This window comes from Carettochelys insculpta, chromosome 8 (assembly GCF_033958435.1).
Source record: "Carettochelys insculpta isolate YL-2023 chromosome 8, ASM3395843v1, whole genome shotgun sequence".
Taxonomy (NCBI): Eukaryota; Metazoa; Chordata; order Testudines; family Carettochelyidae; genus Carettochelys; species Carettochelys insculpta.
Window position 1 is genome coordinate 38,621,275 of NC_134144.1, and position 21,267 is coordinate 38,642,541.

The 21,267-nt window shown below is 40.7% G+C and overlaps 1 protein-coding gene across 5 annotated transcripts in view; it reads right to left on the reverse strand.

The window, feature by feature from the left end:
- The window catches only part of B3GALT1 (beta-1,3-galactosyltransferase 1), a 325,957-nt gene that overhangs the window by 103,985 nt on the left and 200,705 nt on the right, over positions 1-21,267 (reverse strand). For 3 of the 5 annotated variants that reach the window (XR_012646458.1, XR_012646456.1, XM_075001803.1), the window contains exon 3: positions 5,031-5,135. The gene's annotated coding sequence lies outside the window, so the exon portion shown is untranslated. Of the gene's footprint in view, positions 1-4,418; positions 4,461-5,030; positions 5,136-17,665; positions 17,774-21,267 lie in introns of those variants that run through there. The other 2 variants (XM_075001804.1, XR_012646457.1) reach the window with 2 other exon arrangements.

The window sequence follows — 21,267 nt, forward strand, 5'->3', positions numbered from 1 at the left end:
TGCAGTTTTAGTTTGTTGAAAGTGTGAGTAATCCAAAGGAAGGATACAGCAGGCAAGCAGAAAATAAAAAGAGAGAAATAGGAAACTCTTTTAACGCAACATCCTGTTAGGTGTTTATTGGGTGCTGAAGAGTTCACAGCCACAGTGCTTGTTGAGCTGAGCACTTTTGGGTACCCACTGAAGAGTTACTTTTTCTTATGACTTTCTTCCCCATACTTATGCCTTTTTGTTTCCGATATCCTCACCCTCCACACATTTTCTATAATTACATTTGTTTTTGAGCTGCCGTTCTGCTCTGAAAAGTGACTGAACAGTGTACCTTTTACTCAACAAATATGTTCCCTGTGTCCATTCAGAGTCGTGGACCAATATTTCTTTGCTATTTTCCCCACCCTACAGCTCTGCAGAGCCAATGCAGCTATAAGCAAGTGAGATGGATTTTAATCTGGCTGGTGCCTCATCCATCAATGATTGTTCCCTGGTCCTGAAAGCAGCACAGACAGCCAAAGCTCTAGCGTCAGCACACTGTGTTTACAAAACATCTCTGCAGAGAGACAAGTAAGGGGAAGAGTGAGTAGAATGAGGCAGGGTGTGATGTGCATGTAGGTGCTTCAGTGCCATCCAGTGAGTGCAGACAATGGGCCAGATCCTGAGGAAGTGTAAAGCTTATTGAAATTCAGGGCACTACACTAATTTATGCTAACTGAGGATTGGGCCCATGTATGATTTCTTCCTCCCCCACCCTGGCACTTGTACGCTTGTATCATTATGCATTTCATGGGGTTCTTGTATTCCTACCAGCATTTAGGGGTCTCTTTTCCCCCCAGCTCAGGTAACTGCAAAAAAAACATTGAGGCAAAGGAGCCCTGCTGGGTGGCAGACTGGACGTTTACAGCAACTTGCATTTAAACTAACAAGTGTGTTTGGGTGGGGGGACTGAACGTTATGAAATTAAATTCCATTTATTTTTCAGTGTCTGTATTTTCATTGATCAAGATGGTGCAGATTTTTGCATGAACAATGTGTAGCTGAGTCATAGACACAGCAGAGTGGGAGGGAACAGAATTCCAGCCAGTTGTCCTTGGGAACCGAAGTCTTCCAGTTTGGGGGTTCATAAAGAATGTCGTTGTCCTAATTTTCATGTGGTCTGTGTCTAGGGTAGTCTCGTTGTTTCAAGTAGATGCAAATGAAATAGTGGCTGCCGTCACCATTTAAAGACACTTCTTTGTTTTCTGAGATTTGGTTACAACTGTTGTGCCAGATTTTTTTTTAAATAAACTGTCTCCCCCATACAGTCTTATGCAATTAGTTTTGACTCAGTCCAGGACTGATGAGGGCAGTGGCATTTTAAATTTACCATAAGCTGAGGACAAAAGTAAGTCTGTAACTTATTTATTTTTAATTCAAGAAAAAAAAACTGAATCCCTAAATAATAATATGGATAATGTCTGTCTGGTTAGAAATACAGATCCAAATAGCATGACTCTAGTCTTTCGTTAGTACAGCCAGCTACACTTATTGACTGTTCACTATAAATGCATTCACAAATGTTCCGTCCTTTCAAGACATCACAGGGAATAAGCTAACGGCGCTAGATGGCATGTTCGTTTGGACTGTGTATCAAATGCTGGATTTAGAGGCAACTACTGAATTAAAAAAAGGAGGGCCCTCCTCATTCATTACCTGTTCAAAGTGACCTAACTGACAATTTGTTCACTGACATGATTAGCCTCTCTGTCACTCTGTGCGGAGTTAAAGCATTAAACCATGTGAATGGTAGGTAGGTAGGTGCTGTAGTCTGATGTATGCTCAAAGGTAGCAGAAATCATACAGATTGGATTCTTGGGCACACTTGTCTCAAGACCCACAGATGTTTAACTCCCCAGATTTGCCATCCCTGGGAATAAGTATTTAGAAATGAGGAGGAGGATTGGCTTTAACTGTGGAGAGTTGCAGCATGACACTTTCTGGCTCCACTCTGTAGCTGTGTCCAGGTCCTCCTTCTTCCCTTACATCGGAGGCAGTTCACTTCTCTTTGCTTTTCTCCATCTGAGCCTCTCTGACCACCCTCCCTAGTGACTGGCAGTTCAAAGTTGCTGTCCAGGTATCACTAAGACCAACCCTCACCTATCTATTGCTCTTGTGTGGAGGATGTGAAAACTGAATATCTTACCTGCCCAGAGGATCCTTCTTTTTGTCCTTCTGAACAACAGCATAACGTCTGAAGTGGAACTTTGAAAAAGGTTGGGATGTAGGGGGCATAGGTTCTGGAACTAGGGATGCTGCTGTACCCTGACCTGGAGGTGGGTTTCCATCATATACAGGGTTTACAGTTTGGTTTAACAATGCTCAGCACCTACCCCCACTAAGAAAATTGTTCTGGCACCCCTGCTGGGGGCCATGGGAGTCATTTGTGATTATGAGGTATGCATATTAGCTCAGGGCCATCCTCAGGCATATGCAGCCACATAGGGTATCAAAAAATATGGGGCATCCGGTGTCCCAAACTTAGTGGTGCCCTAGGTAGGTGCACATGCTGTGTATGCCTCAGGCTGCCACCACCAGCACAGGACAACAGGCATGCAAAGCTGGCTCTGGTGGTCAGCCCAATCCCTCAGAGCCCCACCCAAGCTGTGTCCAGCCACTGCTGATCCACTCTGCCTTGCTGGGGCCAGAAGCAGAGCCCTGTTTTAGGTAGGGGAACACTACGTTCAGGGAGAGGCTGAGGGCAGGTGCTTGCCTGGTGTCAAAGCCCCTGGTGGCAGGTGGGACCCTGGCAGCACGTCTGGCAGCAACCAGCAACCCACATAAAGGTGGAGGGTGCCGCCTCTTCCCCTCACCATCCCTCTTGGAGTGGCTGCCTTCCTATCGCCCCACCCCTACCCCAACATGTAAGGAACCATAAACCTTAAGGACTGCTTGTACTGGCTTTATATTTTCTGCTATACCATTGAAGTTGAAACACCCCATTTACCTTAGGCCACATTTATTTCTATGGGTTTTGCAACCATAAGGTCTAGAAGAAAATTAAACGGATGGTTTTTTTTTTTCTTTGTTTTATATGGGAGCTCTAATTCCAGAGAAGAGATGGACTGGGCACCCATAAGATCCCAAAAATGCATGGTTCTGATCATGAGTAAACAAAGCATTCAGTTCAGGAGCTGGTACTGTGGGTCACACTGTTTTCACCTGCATAAATGAGGTGTGACTCTCCTAGGCTGTATTGTTTACTCAAAAACAACAAGAAGTCCTGTGGCACCTTTATAGACTAACAGATATTTTGGAGCATAAGCTTTCATGGGCAAAGACCTGCTTCATCAGATGATGTATCTGACAAAGCAGGTCTTTGCCCATGAAAGCTTATGCTCCAAAATATCTGTTAGTCTAAAGGTGCCTCAGGGCAACTTGTTCCCTCCCCCCGCCCCGATAGACTAACATAGCTACCCCTCTAATACTTGTCACCATTCTTTACTCAGTTACCTCAAGTAACCCCAATTAATTTGGTTATGAATATTTACAGCAATATCATACAAACTGGTGGTGGGGGGATGGATATATGGGTCTATTAAATTTAATCAATTTAAATGCTGGCTAAACTTTAATTACAATGGACACAGAACCCAAGTGAGCTTGTTTGAATATGAAATGGTTCAAACTGAGTCACTCATATAAATTATTTAGACTTTTGCTTAATCACTCCCTCTAGCAAAGTTAGCCGACCAGGATAGAACGTTCTATTTAAAATGTTTTCACTCTTAGACTTTTTTTTTTTTTTAACTGGGATTGAACTCTTTACATTGGAAATTAACAGTGAAAAAGAAAAAGAAGTCCACAAATGGCAAAAACATATTCTTGTACTTGGAAATAATTGCTTTCCTGTCAAAATGCTACATGGAAAAGTTACGCAGGTGGTGTTCAAAGCTTTTATGAACTGGTTTCTTAACTGCAAAAGTGATATGCTTTAAAGTTTTTTTTGCATGATTAATATCAGCCACTTTCCACTTTAATTTTTAAGTACTTTAAAACCTTGTCATAAAATGAGGCAATGGCTTGTGTATTTCCGTGTAGCATTCTAACCTTTATGCATATACTCACTGTTAAAGTGGTCTAGATCACAATTAGGTTTTTTTAAGCATGAAACTGCTACTTTGTGGTATGCTATAGGGCTTCATTTCCATATTTCATCTTGGGAAATGTTTTACTTTCCCAGTTAAATTCTCAGTGCATATTTTTACCACTTTACAACATAAAAGCTCCTTTATTTGTTGAAGGGGTAGAGAGGGTATAACTTTCAATTGCCAAGAAGCATGTAGAAGAATACATTACTGAATCTGATTTTTCACTTCTGCCGGATACTGCCCTAGCAGCAAATTTAAGACTTAATGATATACTCCTTTAAATAAATACTTTGTTTGTAATTTCAATTATGATGGTGTGTTCCATATCAGTTGAATGTCCTGCTGCAGACAGAAACCAGATGTTGTTACTGAAGCATTAACATATAAAACAAAGTATTATCAAGGCTGAATTATTTACATGTTACACATATAGGTAAGAGACTGATCTGGAGATTACGGCGACTGTGGTATTGATTTTTTCCCCAGTCCCCTTTTTGGAAAAAAACATAAACTTTAAAACATTTAAAATAATAAAACTAATCCTTTTTATATTCCTGTGAATTTTATTTCACATTGCATAATAAGCAATTAGCTAATTCTAAAAATATGCTACTGGCAACTGTCAAATATCATGTAATTGTTTTGTAAAACAGTTGTTTCCCTGTTGGGGATATATAATACCATTCAAACTGCCCGTGGTGTAAAAAAAAAACCTATCTTTACACTTCACTCTGCTGACCTCCCAGGATCACAAATCACGTGTCATACAGAGAAGCTGGAATGAAAACAAGTCTCCTGTCTTTGTGGGTTAAAGAAGGATTTGCCATCCAATAAGCGTAGTGTTGCCAATCTGACTCACTGTTGTACAAACTGTAAAGACTTAAACAGTGTAAGGCGCTAAATGGTACTTACCAAATAAAAAGTAGTAATGAGTGGAATCTCTTTAAGGCACCCCAGCTACCATCAATACCCGATTCAAATGATGATCCTTTATGGTATTATTCTGAAGTGCATAATCTGAAATTAGAGGCGATTTATTGTTATATTTTTTTTTCATCCTAATGAATATTGTTTCTCATACACATTTACCACAAAATCGATATTTGTTGCTTCCTACAGAGACTGATTTATTCTCAAAGAATTTTCAGGCTGGTAATTTATATTGTGCTATATTAAGGACTGAGACTCCATATCACGAAACAAAATTCCAGCACAGAGTGAAAGAAAACAGATGGGACTAAAAGGACAGATGGGTAACAAATTATTTTTTTTTTAAAAAGTACATTACAGTGACCATTTTCAATCCCTGTGTGTTAACTGGCATGAACCCATTTTACTTTATTGAAGCTGCCAACATTTTCTACAGTTATCTACAGATATGTTAGGTTAGTGTGCATAGCGAATCTTGAAGGGTCCCATGGACAGTTAGTGCTACAGCATGTAGTACACTGTAGATTTACAGCCCAGGTTGTCACGCAGTGACTGCATAGATATGCTCTTGGCAAGGTCTTCAGGACTGTTTAAATTACAGTGGGGAGCTCTCTAGCTACTGGAGCAGCCCAGGATCAGGAGGATGTAAACGTGGCTAGAAAAATAGTTTAGAATCTCACCATATATGTCTACAGACCATATATTCTGCATGATATAAGCCGTAGTAGCCCATTGGATAACTGTTAGCCTATTGTTTTTGTATGAACTCCAGTCCCTTAAAAATTGAACTGGGAGCATCAATTACATTTCACTGCTAGACTGTGTTACTGGATCTAAAATTATTTGGACTGACGCTGATTAGAGTTTGTAAATTGCAAAAAATATATAGATGTCTTAATTGAAACATTTTTTCAATGAGGTAAAAATACGGCTCAGCATACAATATTTTACACAAGACTCCATTTGCTTTATAAGATGCCTCACGTCGTCATAAGAATAGCAAGTATGTTTTTGGCCTTTGAGGAAGTAGCATAAGATGAACACGCCTCATAGGAGGAAAACAGCCCAAAAAAGGTTTGGTGTATAACATTTAGAAATGCTTCTGTGACATTTCTATGTCATACAGGATTTATCCTTACTTGATTTCCCTCTTAAAGTTCTATAAGCATTTTCAAACAACAAGTGAGTTGTACTTAATTTTTTTAAACAATAATAAAATTTTAACAAAACCTATTATTTTATACAGTAAGGTTTTGGCTAAACTCACAAAAACATGGAAACTGATGTAGAAGCTATCAAAGGACCCTTTATTTCTTATCAGCCCTGTTTATATTCAGAGCAGCCACTTCTGTGCAAATGACGTGTAACCCCTGTGCACTGTTTTAAGGGCATCTGTCTTAAAGAATCATATGTGCTGCACTAAGCCAGAACAGTAGGAGCGAATATAAAGTGGCATTTCTTGTGCAAAAAGAAGAAAATATATTTTAATCGGTAACTTATCCAGTAACCTAGGATTGATTTGTGAGGAAAAGGCAGAGTTACACAACTTTTAAATGAAAAATCTTCATTCTGTTGGCCAGGGTTACCAATGACATAATCACCACTATCCTTCTGAGACTTTTGGCCTTTATGATGCATGTTGCCTTCATTTGAAGAAGTCAGTTCTAACTTGTTTGCCCAGATATTATTATTATTTATTTTTAGAAAACAACCCTAAGGAATCCTGGTAGTTTTCATGACGTTAAACATGGTTTAACACTTGGGCCTGGTCTACACTAGGGAGCAAAGTTGATCCCAGATACACAATTCTAGCCATGCCATTAGCATAGCTGGAATCAAAGTATCGGGACTGACTTTATTCCCTGTTGTAGACCAGGGATCTTCAGGCTTGCACCGATGTCCCTTACTCCATAAGTCAGCGTGGAGTACCAGGGTCGAGATTTTGCTGCATCTTCACACATGGGGCAAAACCAATCCCTGTGTCAGTTGCTTGTGGTTTACCATTTCTACAGGGCACAATGCTGATTTTGTGTATAGCAAATCTTTACCATGGCGTTTGTGATCAGGATTCCACGAGGAACACAAAGTAATTTGACTATAGACAAGCCCACTAAGAATTCCCCTTCCTTTCAAGTGCCACTTTGTTTGTTTGGTCATATTCTCAGTGCTCCATCCTGCTCAGAAATGTCTTCAGAAGGAACTGATTTAAAAGAGGGAAAACACTAAGTGATACTATCCTATAAGATAAGGGTGAGCTCTGCAATATGGAGGTGGGGAAAAGTGAGAGGGGGAAATTACTTGTTTTTAGTTTTATGACTGAAGTAGGGTGTAGAACATTGGCCCATGTTATCTTCAAGAAGAAAACTTTAGTCAGCCAAGACTTGCTTTCTAGGTGGCATTGTTGAGCTGTGCTCAGCAACAGCCTTGAGTTTATAGTGGTGAGGTAGCGTGTACTGTAATTTTATGGATTTTTGTGGCCAAAAGGACAGCCATGCTTCAGGCACAATGATTACTAGTCTCGTCATCTGCTACTTTTCTTAGCACCTTTTAAGTCTCCACTCGACTGTGTTTCGCCAGCCTAAACCTTAGCTGTTCCCCTCTCTGTATCTTAAACTCTGTCCAGTGTAGACAGTTAATAATCTTAACTAGTGTCCAAACAGTAATGAAGTCTTTTTCCAATTTGTGTAGCTTAAAGATAAAGGAAAGGAATTACAACCTAATCCCTCTGAAAACACAGAATTGATTTGGGAATGAAACTGGGACAGGAATTTACTATTGCAATTCTTGAAGGAAAAAAAAATCTTCAACCCAGGCACAGGCTGAGAGCCTTAAATTCCTAACAGAAATAAAGGACATCAATCAGATTTGCCTTAATAGATAAACCCCTAAAAACCAGGAGTTCCGCAGGGCTGCCTGTCAGAATAGGATGCCAAGAACATTTCCAAGTACAAGTGCATTTTCCTGACTACAGGAATTAATCTAATCGCCGAATCAAATCCAGCTTTTTGCTCTCTAAAGGCTAGACTGATACGGTATGTGTGCTGGAAGGAGTTAGCAAAAGAGTCCTGTAGCAGTGGGAGCCATGGGAGGAATGAGGGTCAATCTTGCCAAAGTTCCTCCTAGGGGCTGTCAAGTAATACATTCTAGCCTGGCAGCTTCTCCACACTTGGAGCTGTTTAATATGCTTGTCTCTGGTTAGAACTGCCAGAGACCTACCCGCTTCTCAGATGACTGTCAGAGGTCTGTGCTCCTCAGACATATTATAGCTGGCTCCAAAGCAGAGAGGAGGCTCCTTACACAAAGTAACATTGTGACACTAAATTTGACTCCACGTCTGTGTCTCTGTCTAGGCCTGTTCTTAGGTACATATGCTGTTCTTTAAGAATAGTTTTGGCTTCTGTCTTTCTCTGGTGCTATGAAACAGAATCTTCACATTTTAAACATGTCTCATTATGAAATTTTGGTTTTACACTGGCATTAAAATGCCAAAAGTTCTATGAAATCTCCTCCTTCTGAATTACCTACCAATACATGCTTGCATGCATGTATGTGTAATGATTGATGTATTTTACTAGTTATTTATATAGTAACTCTAGGTGATGTGCATATTTGTTTAGATATTTGACTTATATCTATAATTAAGTCCACCAAGCCCATCTGAGACTCAGATAAATCCACTTAACCACTCTGCTCCCATGACAGCATTTAGCAAAATGAATTTTTTTTTAAAGAGACTTGATAGTCATAACGCTTTGGGTGTAGAGAGACACAATATTGCAGAAATGAGAACCCATCACTAAAAAAGCCCTGTTGCCAACCTTCTCCCATTATAAAATGAAAATTGTTAGCTCAAGTACCATGGCTACTTTTGAGAGAAGCAATTTAATACAAGAAAAACAGAAATCTCTGTGGTCATCAGTGTTCAGTCCCGTAACACTATGTTTTATAAGAAGCTGGAAACTGGTGCAGATTAGAGAATGCAGTGGGTACTTGCTTCCTTCAGCAACATCACTAAAGCTATGTCTAGATTGCAGGCTTCTGTCGATGGAAGTTTTGTTGACAGAGCCCATGTCCAGACTGCAGATCTCTCGGAAGAGATCTGCTGGTCACGAGCGGTCTGTCAACATCTCTGTATGCCTTGTTCCATGAGGAAGAAAGGATATCTCGACAAAGGGTTTTTTCCAACATTCGGCCCTGTGCAGACAGTGCAAATGTCAGAAAAGCCTCTCCTGACAGAAATGTTGGCAAAAGATGTGCAAATGCGTTGGGTAATTTGTGTATCTTTTGCCAACAGTTCTCCATCTCTCTTGCCGCCGGGACTATATTATGTTAATCTAAGAGAAGAGGAACATGATATGGATAGAAGACAACAGTTCAGCTAAGGAAAAAATCAGTCTCCAGGCCAGTGAGTATATCTGGCCTCTGCTGTTCTCTGAGTGTCCACAAGAAGTTGTGGATCCAGAAGGCAGCCCTTCTTGCAAATTTGATTAGCAAAGGCTGGGCAAGCTACTTTAACCAAGGAAGTTGATATTGCCTCTGCTATTTCTCCCCCTCACTTTTCTCAGTCTCCTAGTCTGTTTCTCCTGGCCTCACCTGCTAGTCCTTTTGAGCTCCAGTTTCACACTAATTCTACCATCTTATTTCTTTGTAAGGAGCAGATTGAAGCAAGTGCATTCTATTTTCCTTACATCATGTATCCTAGGGGAATAATTCACATGTAAAGAACAAAGAAGGGAGAAAATACAGATCTCACTTGCATGTTTAGTCCCTGTGTATAAAAACTTTCCCCTCTTTACAACACTGTACATCATTTTGTGCTTTACAGGACAGCTGCATGGATGGGCCCACCCTTTAGGGGATCCTCCATATTTCATGCTTGCATAAAATGGCCTCAGCGTTGGCATATAGGGAACTAGTACCAAGAATATGGAGCTCTTATTTCAGGGGATGGACTAATACATTTGGTACTGATGGATTCTTCACTCTCCGTGCCAGAAGAAAAATATGTGTTGATTTACTGAGCTGACTATCCAAATAACTGTTCACTGAGTAGCCTCTCCAGAGAGTCACTTCTAAAGCTGATAACTTGTATCTAACTAAAACACTCTTTTTCATGCAATAACAATAGCTTCAAATCAGCCCAATAAGTAGAATTGTCTAACCTGATATAAACTGGGTTAAAGGTCACTGATTAAATAAAAGAACATACATACTCATCAGCTCTCCCTAAAAAGGAAAAAGCCAGTGCTAATAAGCAATCACCTTCTGGAAGAAGTAGATAAAAATACAGGGTGAGAGCAATTTACAGACCCATCGCTCTACTCAGAATGAAAATTTATGGGTGAGATACATTTTCTCATTTCCCCCTTGCACAGATGAGCCCATAAATTAAGTAGTGATGGGATCTTTGTAGCAGTGCATAATCCTCCCTATCATTATCCATTGTTGGATAGGCTAAAGGAGAGCTACAACTTGCAAACCCTCCTGCCAAAGTCGACCAGTCTTAGCGAACATAGGTGGAGATGCTCTGCAAATGATGCTATAGACCCACTGGCCCATGAAACTGCCATTGCCTTTGTGGAATGGACTTTAATCTTGAAAGGGAAAGATTATTTCATAGCTTTACATGTCACTGCAAACTCGCCCCAATATACCTTCAAGCTGTCTGTCCTCTAGTTTTGTGGTATATTAGATAATTAAAGCAGATATTTTACGGACGGCTTTTGTCCTTTAATTGTGTGTATTTATTGCTGTCTGGACATCTAAGGTGTTCCAACATCTTTATTTTCAGTTGGATGTGGGAAGAAAGGGGGGGGGGGGCAATATGTCGGGGGTTAGTGGAAGAAGGAAATTTATCACTGAGATGAATGAAGGGCCTGTTGATAATACCACCCTTTCATTATGGAAGAAATAACGTTTTCAAAGAGGATGGAGCAGACTCCCAGTTCTAACCTCCTGCATTCAAGTGGCATTAGTCACTAGAAAAATGACCTTAATCCCAGTAAATAGTGGCGCTTCTGAAAGGGGTCTCAAGAATGGCTTCAGTGGTGGATTTAATATTTGGAATGATTCCATTGAGCCATCCTGTGACTATGAAGTCTGAAGGTGTAACTTTCAGGACTCTCTTTTTGCATGTGAGTGATGGGAGTAGATAAACTGGCCCAGAGGTATGAGAACGGAGAGTGTAATCAGTGCTTTTAGTTCTGAGAGAGTTGTTCTGTTGCCTCAGAGACAGACCTGTTTGTAAGAATTCTAGGAGAAATTTAACAATGTTGATTCTGTCATATCCTCTTGATGTGCACTGTAAATCAAACTTTCTGCATATTATATGCTGAAAATTGGTGAGAAACATTGTAGACTTCGGAAAGATTCCAAACATGTCACTAAAATATCCTTATGTTTTATTTTTTTATTATTAAATGTGACACCTCAATAACCAGGCAGTCAAGTTCAAAGATTCTGGGTAATGATGGCCCTGTGATAGAAAGTCTAGAGTAGATCATAATGCTCATGGAGTGGTCACAAACATCATCATGTGGTCTATAAGCCAAGGACATTTGGGCTAGTGCAGTGATCGGAAACACTGTCTTGTTGTCCATTTCTGTTAGATGGTGCAGGTTACTACGGCAAACTAGGAAATGTCTATATCAGAGCATTTAGCCATATGTGGGAGAAGGTATTGATTCTTTTGGCTCAAGACACAGAAATTGTTCTTCTTGGCACTGGAACAAGATGTGTAAAGATTTCCCAAAGGTCTGGGCTATGGGCCATTACTTTCAGCAAAGATGATTATAGAACTTATTTTTCTCCGTTGTCATTGTAACTGTTCTGTGGGTAATATATTTTTCTTTTCTTTTTTCATTTTAAAACAAAAACATCCCCTTTCATTCTTTACAAGAAAAGATAAATGCTAAGTGTATGCAGATGGAGATCTCTGTGTTGGAATTATATCCACCCTTTCCAATGGGTTAATTCAATAGCATTTTCCACCTTGGGGATATACAATATTTTAAATGTTCAGCAAATTTTGACATAGTAATTGGCTGAGTTTGCGGAAAACCTAACCCAGTTTCATAATCTCCTATATTGGTTGCCCTACTAGCCAAGAGAAACTAGTTATAGTTAGTGTATTTTGGGTATCCTAAATATGTTTAGTAGCACCTTGCTAGTGGGCTGGCAAAGAGGCAACCACCTGAAAGAGTGTGATGTTAAAGATAACGTTGGAATATGAGAGACTAGTTGGGTAAGGAAGTATACTCTTTACTTTTCCTTTCATTAGCACCTTTGTGTGTGAAAATGTTTCCAACTAGATTGTTCTGAGTTTGTTTCTGCTTAATCTCAGTGCTGGAATTAGTGGTTACACAGGGACTCTGCCTTGAAAATTCACTGGCAAGACCTAGATAAACAGCATTTGGTGTCGCTTATTAACTGGGGATGCTGATGCTCTCATTACTGGTCTCTTAAAAAAATGCCCACTACTGATCTAAGGATATGTGTAGACTGCAGGCTTCTGTCAGCAAAAGTTTTGTCAACAGAGCACGTGTCCAGACTGTAGATCTCTTGGAAGAGACCTGTCAGTTGGGAGCATTCTGACACCCCTCTACACCTCATTCCACAAGGAAGCAGGGATGTCTCGACCAGGCTAGGGAGGGGGTGGGTCTAACATTTAGCCCTGTGTGGATGGGCCAAATGTTAGAAAAGCCTCTTTTGACAGTATGGTCAGCAAAAGATATGCAAATTGCAGTGTGCGATTTGCATATCTTTTGCCAACAGTTCCCCACAGTCTAGACACAGTGTTATTTATAAATCCTAAATAAATGACATGTAAATGCCCTGGGTAGCTACTCTGCCTGCTGACACTGATTGTTCTTAGTGAAATTATATCCTTTTTCCCTAGGAAGAATAATTAAAAAGTGTAGAGGCCTGAGGCAGGATTTGGCATTTTAAAGCCATGTCTAAAAGCCGTTCAGGACAGTTGTCAAAGGCTGAGGGAAAGCAAGAGTAAGGTGGTGGGGGTGGGGGTGGGGGAACAAAGAGCAAACAAACCAGAGCATGAAAAAAATAGCAAGGTGAGTAGCTGAAGAGAGAATTTCTGAGGGCTGGCAGAAAAAGCTGGGAGGGAAACAATGGGCAGAATTACTTAGAAAGCGGGAGGGAAGGGAGAACGAAGTAAAGAAGGAAAAGAGCAGGAAAGAGTAGAGAGGAGAGCAAGAGGAGAAACTGGTGAGGATAATTGGAAGACAAAAGGTACCAGAAGAAGGTGATGGAAAGGGAAGTAAGATCTTTTTTTGAGAGAGAGTTTTTCATTTTTCTTTTACGTCTGCCCAATCAGCATGTGTGATAAAACAGTACATCATTCATAGGAAAATGTGGCAGGCTTTTAGAGAAGCAGGATCTCATCTTCTACAGGGAGACTAAAATGTCTATAGGCTAAAAGAAATTTTTCAGTATTGACAGTAACGAAGTCATCTGCCCAGATTAATGTAACTTTTCTTTCTTGGCCAGCAAACAAGCCATTTTCATCAGGTTTTTTGTTTTCCGATGGGTTTTGCATGAAAATGGAGTCCTACTCTGGATCAGACAATCCTTTGTAAAGTATGTATACAAGGATTCTTGGTTGGTTGGTTTATTTTTACATGTGTCTTATAGCAGGAAGAGTCTTGACCTCCCACATTTGAATTCCTTCCTTTTGAAAAGACAGGAGTGTCTAATAAGACCTTCAGAACACTGTAGGAGGGGAAAGTTTTGACACTTAGGAAAATTATTTTTGAGTACTGTACTTGAGTTCATTTTCTCACAGGTTTTTAAATAGGTTTATACTTTAATAACAACAGACTTCCCTAATGGTGATCTAATAGCATAAGGCAGAATTTGGCCTCTATGTAGTAAAAACGGTTTTGGCTATAAATAGTCAGGGGCAAAATATCCAACTCTGTAGTCCCGGAGATACTCTATAGTCTCCAATTCGGTGACATCCTGAACACCAAAGGGGGAAAGGAGTATTTTGTTTGTCCTCTTAGGGATCTTATTCTGAAACTTTACATTTAATCTTTCCCTGTGGGGGTGGAGAGTGTGAGCACAAAGTGAAAACAGGATGAGGACAGGTTGTGTAAGAGAACTCTATCTTACATTACTCAGTGTTCTGCAGTGTGACTGCCAGCTGCTCCTGCTTAGTGACAGGAGGATAGCAAAGAGAGGAATTCACAACTGTGCCTCATCCAAAGGAGGAGGATTATGTTTAAGACAAGCCCACTCTCCTCAACTTTAAAGAAAAAGTCCCACATGCTTGTACAAGGGCCCAGGCGTTCTTTTATCCAGAAATCTCAGATAACCAGCATTTTAACTATAAGTACAGGGTAATGAAAGTAAACGCAAATACAGTACACATCCACAGTGTACGATACTATTGTTGGTAAATCAAGTACTCTGCGTGCATTTTTGCTTGCTTGTTAATATCTCATCTCGTTTTTCTTTCGTGTTATGCATTGCTCGGCAGACCTCTCTATTCTCCAGAATATTTGAATATCCAGCGACCTCCTGGTTCTGACGCTCCCCGATAGGAGAGTTTACAGTGTTACGTAGAGTTGTGCCCAACGTAACGCTGGGTGTGTTCATGTTCATGTGAGTATCCTGTACGAGACCTTGTGCTGGTGCCTCGTACACTAGCTGTACAAAGGATCAGGGTCTGCAGGACCAGGTGCAGAGCTAGACAGAGGCTGCTGGGAACAGGAAATCAGACTTTCAAGTTGTGCTACACGTTGCAACAAACCAGGACACTCCAACAGGGTGCACATAAGGTATTTGCAGACAAACTGAAGGAGCGCTCTCATATTTCTGCTATTCAATTAGGGTGATAGGGGGAGATGCAGGGGGCGGGGCATTTCCTCTTGGCTCTTGTGAGTCCCACTGGTGCAAAAGGTCAGCGCAGAGAGGACCCAATTACAGGACAAGTAGTCCCTTTTAAAAAATAAATAGGGCCTTCTTTTTTGGCATCCCAAATATGGGACCTAGTACGGGATGGATGGTCACCTTGTATTTAACGTTTGGGATTGGTTAGCTAAGTAAGCAAGACCCAGAAGTCATCCCACTTTGAAACTAGCATTCATTTTAGAACCAAATGTGCTTTGCAGTTCAGAAACACACACAGGAGTGCTTTCTGCATAACATTTCATTCTAGTACTTCTGCTGGGACTGGCAGTGAAATTCGTGTCACCCGGGAAAGATACTATTCCTAGAGACTTTCAGCTTGCAGACCCATTTTGTAAATGCAACGTGTTTGTATAGTTCAGATTAGCTTTGGGTGCACCTGAATTTACAGAGCTTTATCAAATTCCACATCCTGGACCTTCAGAGGAATGCCCCTCAACATTGCAAATCACTTCAAACCAGACAGAACCAGCAGACAGATTTGTCTTTTTAAAATACTGACTGAGGATGGTAGGCTTGATTGAGGGCCCACCTCCCAGGCCTGCAGTCCTCATGCAGACCCAGATCTCTTGTCAATAAGGCACCTGACAAAACATTGCTGCCACTTGAGCTAAAAAGGGGGTAGTTCCTTTAACTGGCAACAGAAGTCGGCTGTTTTGCTCCTACTTGTAAAGCAGGTATTGCTTGTAGAGGACTTCACATGCATTTGGCAAGTATGTTATATTTACTCGGACAAAATAGCCATTGATGTCAGTGAAAGTCTAGGCTCAATGAGAGAGGGCCTGAGGCTGCACATAAATTTACATCTCACGTGTATAGCCCTATTGAAGTCAGAGACTACATTTATGACTAAGAATTATTTACATGCAGGTTGTAAGACTGGGCCCAGATGAGACTGGGTCTATGGTGGTGAAATTTTCAGTGGGCTCTGTATGTTGCTCTAGCTTTTTCACTATTTGAATTCTAATTAAGTTGCTCCACATCTCAGTAACTTGTAATTGTTTACACTGCGGTGACCAAGGCTGAGCATATTTTCAATAAAGGCTTATCATAATATTTTACAATCTCATTAAAACTCGTTGCATGTCTAGTCTACAATTTTTTAATGCATTCCTATTTTCTTTCTATTGCCTGCACATACAGAATTTAGAGACTAATTCCCCTCATAAAGCTTCTGCTTCACTTAGTCATTTTGTACTTGTTTTATTATTATTTCATGAGTTTTGGATTATGTATGTATTTTTGTTCACTGCTTGCTCAATGTTCAACCAAAACAAGTAAGCTCGTTAAACTGTAGCTTACTTTCTTTTAATGAAAAGGCAGGTAGAGTGCTACTAATCCTTTGTTACTGTTTTTCAGTTTGTCTCCATCACATAAAATATTTGGAATGCTCTTGTTTTGAATCCAGTTCTTGTTTCATTCATGCCCAGTCCCAGAACTAGTCTTCTGCCATAAGAAACTGTACCAAAGATTTTCTGAAAGTCCAATGTAATTTGAAAGTACAAACAATGCTCACCTTGCAATTGAATTTTAATTAATAAATCATAACAATTCAGTGTTGAGAGCAAGTCATACTGTGTGATCAAAAAGAGTACTGAAATCATTGATAAAGAAGATTTTGGAGCACTAATTAAAATGAGTTTGGGGAGTTCATTGTTTATCTCCTTGCCCTGCAATATCTTTGGGAGCTTAGATTTTAGAATGAAGAGGGGTACAAGGGGCCATGCACCCATCACTGTTTTTTACTAGCTGGGAGGGCAAACAACAATGTGGAGAGGAATAAGCAGGGAGTAGGGATGCAGGGGAGAGGTGGGATTGGCCTGTGGTTCAGGCACTGAGGGCCCTATACACTCTTTGGGTAGGTCTACCCTACTGTTATTTCAAAAGAACTATCCTAGTGTTGACATAACGCAACCTCTCTTTTGAACTAATTTGGAAACAGCGGTTGGCTTATTTCAAAGTTGGTAACCCTCATTCTACAAGGAATAGGACCTATTTTGAAATAGATGCTGTTAAGACAGGGAATAGAGCATATTTCAAAATAAGCCATAGTGCATCCGATGGCTGTATTTCAAAATAAGCTGTGTGTGTGTGTAGATGCACTATTTCGAAATCGCTAAGTGCTCTTTTGAAATGTATTTTGTGTGTAGCTGCGTTGTTTTGAAATAAGCTTTTCTGGAATAGTTTATTCAAAATAAGGCTACTGTGGGTGTTTGCTCTATCTTCTTATGTGATTTTTCTCTTCTTTGAGAATCATCCCCAGCTGAGGTCCGGGAGTCAGTTTGTACGGATGGGAGCCCCCAGCTCTTTCTTTGTGAAGATGTAAATTTTCACCCACATCCTTTTTCCTGTCAAAGAATGGTCACTTAACCAGGTGATGGTCCATTTGATTGTATTGCCATGTGGCTGGGGTGTTGGCTAGCCTTTTGTCTCTGGAGAACCATTTAACTACTGCTCTCCAGATTTGGAATGTATTTTAGTAACATCATACAGTAAAATCTCAGGTTGCCACCTGTATTTTACCAGGACAATAATTATCAATAAATTGAGTTTCCAAACAATACCTGACAAGATGGGCTTTACACAAGATCTGTCATAGCCCTATAAAATGGATGAATGTAAGGGTAGACTGTCACAAGGATGGTCAAGGCAAATCACTCAGGTTAGCATATCTCTAGAGAGGTACCCACCTGCTAGGGATGCTCAATCTATTCTTCAGAGACCAAGAGCTGGAGAAAGGACTTTCAGTTGATGACCCAACACTCAGTTGAGTCAGGTCGTATGCTCTGGTTCTTGGTCTAAGATGGATGAAAGTACAGTGATGGGGAAAACTCAGCTGTGACTTTTCAAAGACTAAAACACACCATTGCCATTGGTTGATGTTGGGAGTGACCTCTCAAGTTTTCTACAGGTTGTAACTCCCTTGTCTGGCACCCTTGGACCTCAATGTTCCCAAACAAGGGGGATTTTCCAGATGAGGGGAGGTGAGGCTGGCTGCCTGGAAGGGCCCCCACTTCTGCAGGGCTCCCCCAGATCTTCTAGAGGTCCACAGAGTTGCAGGTCTGCCACCAGGGCTGGCTGGCACAGCCCAGCTCTCCCCACCTTGGGGCTCCCAACTGGGGCTGGGTTCACCACAATAGGACTCTTCAACCCCAGACAGGCTCCCTGCTCTGGGACTGCCACTGGGCCACGAACAGGGTTGTGCTATACCCCACACTGCTGGAGCTCTCTGGTTCAAGTGCCCTCTTGTCCAGCTGGACAAGGGATGTTGTTGTATGAGAGTTTCAACCTGTAGCTTGAATTATTTTAATGTTTCTCACAATAATGGTTTTACCTTAAGAATATATGCACTTGATTATCAAGAACTGAGTGGTAAATTGGTCATTGTTTTGCTTTTTTTCCTCAAAGCTCAGATGCTGCCCTTTATGCAGACTGGTTTGTTGAGCGTGGTGCAATGTAGGATTAGTTGCATAGACTTTTGAAAGCAGAAGCCCAAAGTTGGTGCCGTTGATGGACTAGAAAGAGGAAATACAGACACAGCTGCCCTGAAACTTTGACATTCCATACATCTCAATTTTAAAAGAGGATTCAGCTACAAACAAAAGCAAAGGATCACTGGTGCTTTTCTGCCATGACTGTGAATTAGAAATGGAGTTCAGTAGTTGTCTACATAACACAAACTCCACTCATACTACATTAAGAGGAAGGCATGCAGCATTTTTATCTGTAATGAACTGAGAAGGTTCATTTAACTTCAAGTATTGCTACAGTGAGTTATACATTATAAATGGAACTTATATTTACAGTACAACACATTATTCCTTTGCCCTGTTTCAAGCCATATGCTCATTGTACAGAAAACCAAAGTAAACAAGCAAAGTTGCTGCAATTTACTTTACAGGTGACTAATGAGGTTAACTCTATTACTCTAGCTCCACTAAACGTATTTTCTTTTTATAAGGAAGCTTATATATAGTGGCCCAACAAATGACATTTTCTGGTAGAAGGTAATCGTTGTGGGTGTAAAATATTTGGCGCTGATGGCAGGCCAGACTTTCAGAAACAGTTATCAGCTGAGCAGCATTAGTCCAGATGCAATTTCTCACCCCGTCCTCTACCTCTGACTCCAACTGTACCCAACCTCACAATGACAACTCCCAAAAATGAAAATTAGAATTAAATAAGCAAAGACATGCTGTGATTACATGCCAAGCTCAGCTATCGTTCTGCAAATGTCTACAGCAGAAATTCTCAATCTTTGTGGTCTCTGGACCCATCTGTAAATTTTTATGGCCTGTCACAATGCAGCAAATATTTATGCCACTAATGCAATATTCTTATTGCATTAGCTGTATAAATTGAATTGTTTTTTATTGGTAAAACATCATACATGCCTGTGCCCCTTTATAAATGAAAGTTAATAATCTGGCACCTTTCATCAGTGTTAAATCCACTTCAAAATGGATGTATGTGCGAGTGTGGAGTGGTGGAATGTTTCACTTTAAAATATATTCTCCATAAAATCCTCACCTCCTTGCTTCCAGTATTTGATTGTCCTTTTCCTCTCCTGCTCTCCCAGGACTACCTTCCCTACTATAGCAATTGGCTACGCTTTGCAGTTGCTTGAGGTGGTGTGTAATGCTGCCACTCTTTGAAGTATCTCTGCTGCTGGGGAGACTCAGGCACTGGGCAGATAGTCAAGCTGCTCTGGTACATAAAATAAATTGTCCACATCCATGTATATTTGTTCTGGCACATAAAATAAATTGCTTGCAGCACAGCATATTTCAAGCCGCACACCTACCTGTATGTGCTGTGGATCTGAGATTGGAATCTGTCTCTAAAATGAAAAGTGAATTGCCAAATGGACAGAAACAGTGATCTGCCCCTTATGAGACCATGGATGATTCTTAGTATCAGTGTCATAGCTAGTCAACTTACAGGTATCTTTTACATCAATCTATGAAATATTAGCATGCATAAGTGCTGTAACTAGAGATGTGCAAATATACATTTGGGCCTCAGTTAGCAAAGCCAGTAAGAATGTCCATTCTTTTTTGGAAAAGCATTTCAGCATTTGACTCATCTAAAATAGATGCTTAAAGCTCATTGAAGTAACACATGCTTGTGTGTGTGTGTGTGTGTGTGTGTGTGTGTGTGTGTGTTAATAAGCATATACAATAGATGTAGAGGTATGGTTTTATGCATAGGTGGATAGGTAGAACAATAGCAGCTGCCAGCCATCTAGTAGTATGTAAGAAATTTACCATGGCATCTCAAAAACAGACCAGATGGCTAGCCAAGAAAAGAAAATTTATCATGAGAAAAGACATTTCTTGGTACTGATTTTAAATAATGCCCTATATTTCTGAGAAAAGCTAATAAAATGATTGGAAAACAATCTAAGGACCACACTCAATCTTTGTATTTGCACAGTAACATTTTAGCAGCTCTGTTGGATGTGCGCAGGCTTGAGTCTCCCATCATATTGGGAATGAGCTATGTTTTAAATACACTTTCTGTTTGCAGGCCTATAAATCTTAAAATAAAGAGGGGATTTAAACTGGCCACCTGTTGAACAGGCCAGCATGTTGACAAGGCCTTTGTCAGTTCCTGCCTCCATATATGCTTATGAGAATGACAAGGTAGGTGATACCCCCTATTGGACCAACTTAGGAGAGGGACAAGCTTTTGCGTTTACATAGATCTCTTCTTTTGGTCTGGGAAAGGTACTCGGTGCTTATGACAAAGTGGAACAGTTACTTAACAAGAAGAGTTAACATGTACTTCAAGAAACCTTTCAAGGTGCAGTGGTGCATGAATGTCTCTCCTGTGACAGGGGTAAAAGCAGCAGGATGGGGTGGGAAGGCAGGTGATGGAGTTAGTTGGTTATAGAGTGAATAGAGATACTGGATTTTTAGTGTTTTATGCATCCACAGTTGGGTATGGCACTGGTGCCCCACGTTTTGTGGTGACTGGGCAGCTGTGTATTGCATATGTAGTAGCCACAGGCACTGAGACCTCATGTGGGGCGAGTGAAGTCTCTGCTCTACAGCCTCTGCTGACAGCCAGCTAGCCTCTAGCTCATGTGGTAGAGTGCAGGGCTTCACCTGCTATGCTTGCAGGTTCTATTCCTGGGGCCGGCAACCCAGGTCTGTCGGCATTACATATATACCTAGGGCTACTGCCAGAATGGAAAAATAAAGTGAGGGTTATGTCACCTCTAGTGGCCAGCACCATTCATCAGCCTAACCAGGCTGCACCTGGCTACTGCTCACCTAAGCTGTGTCTA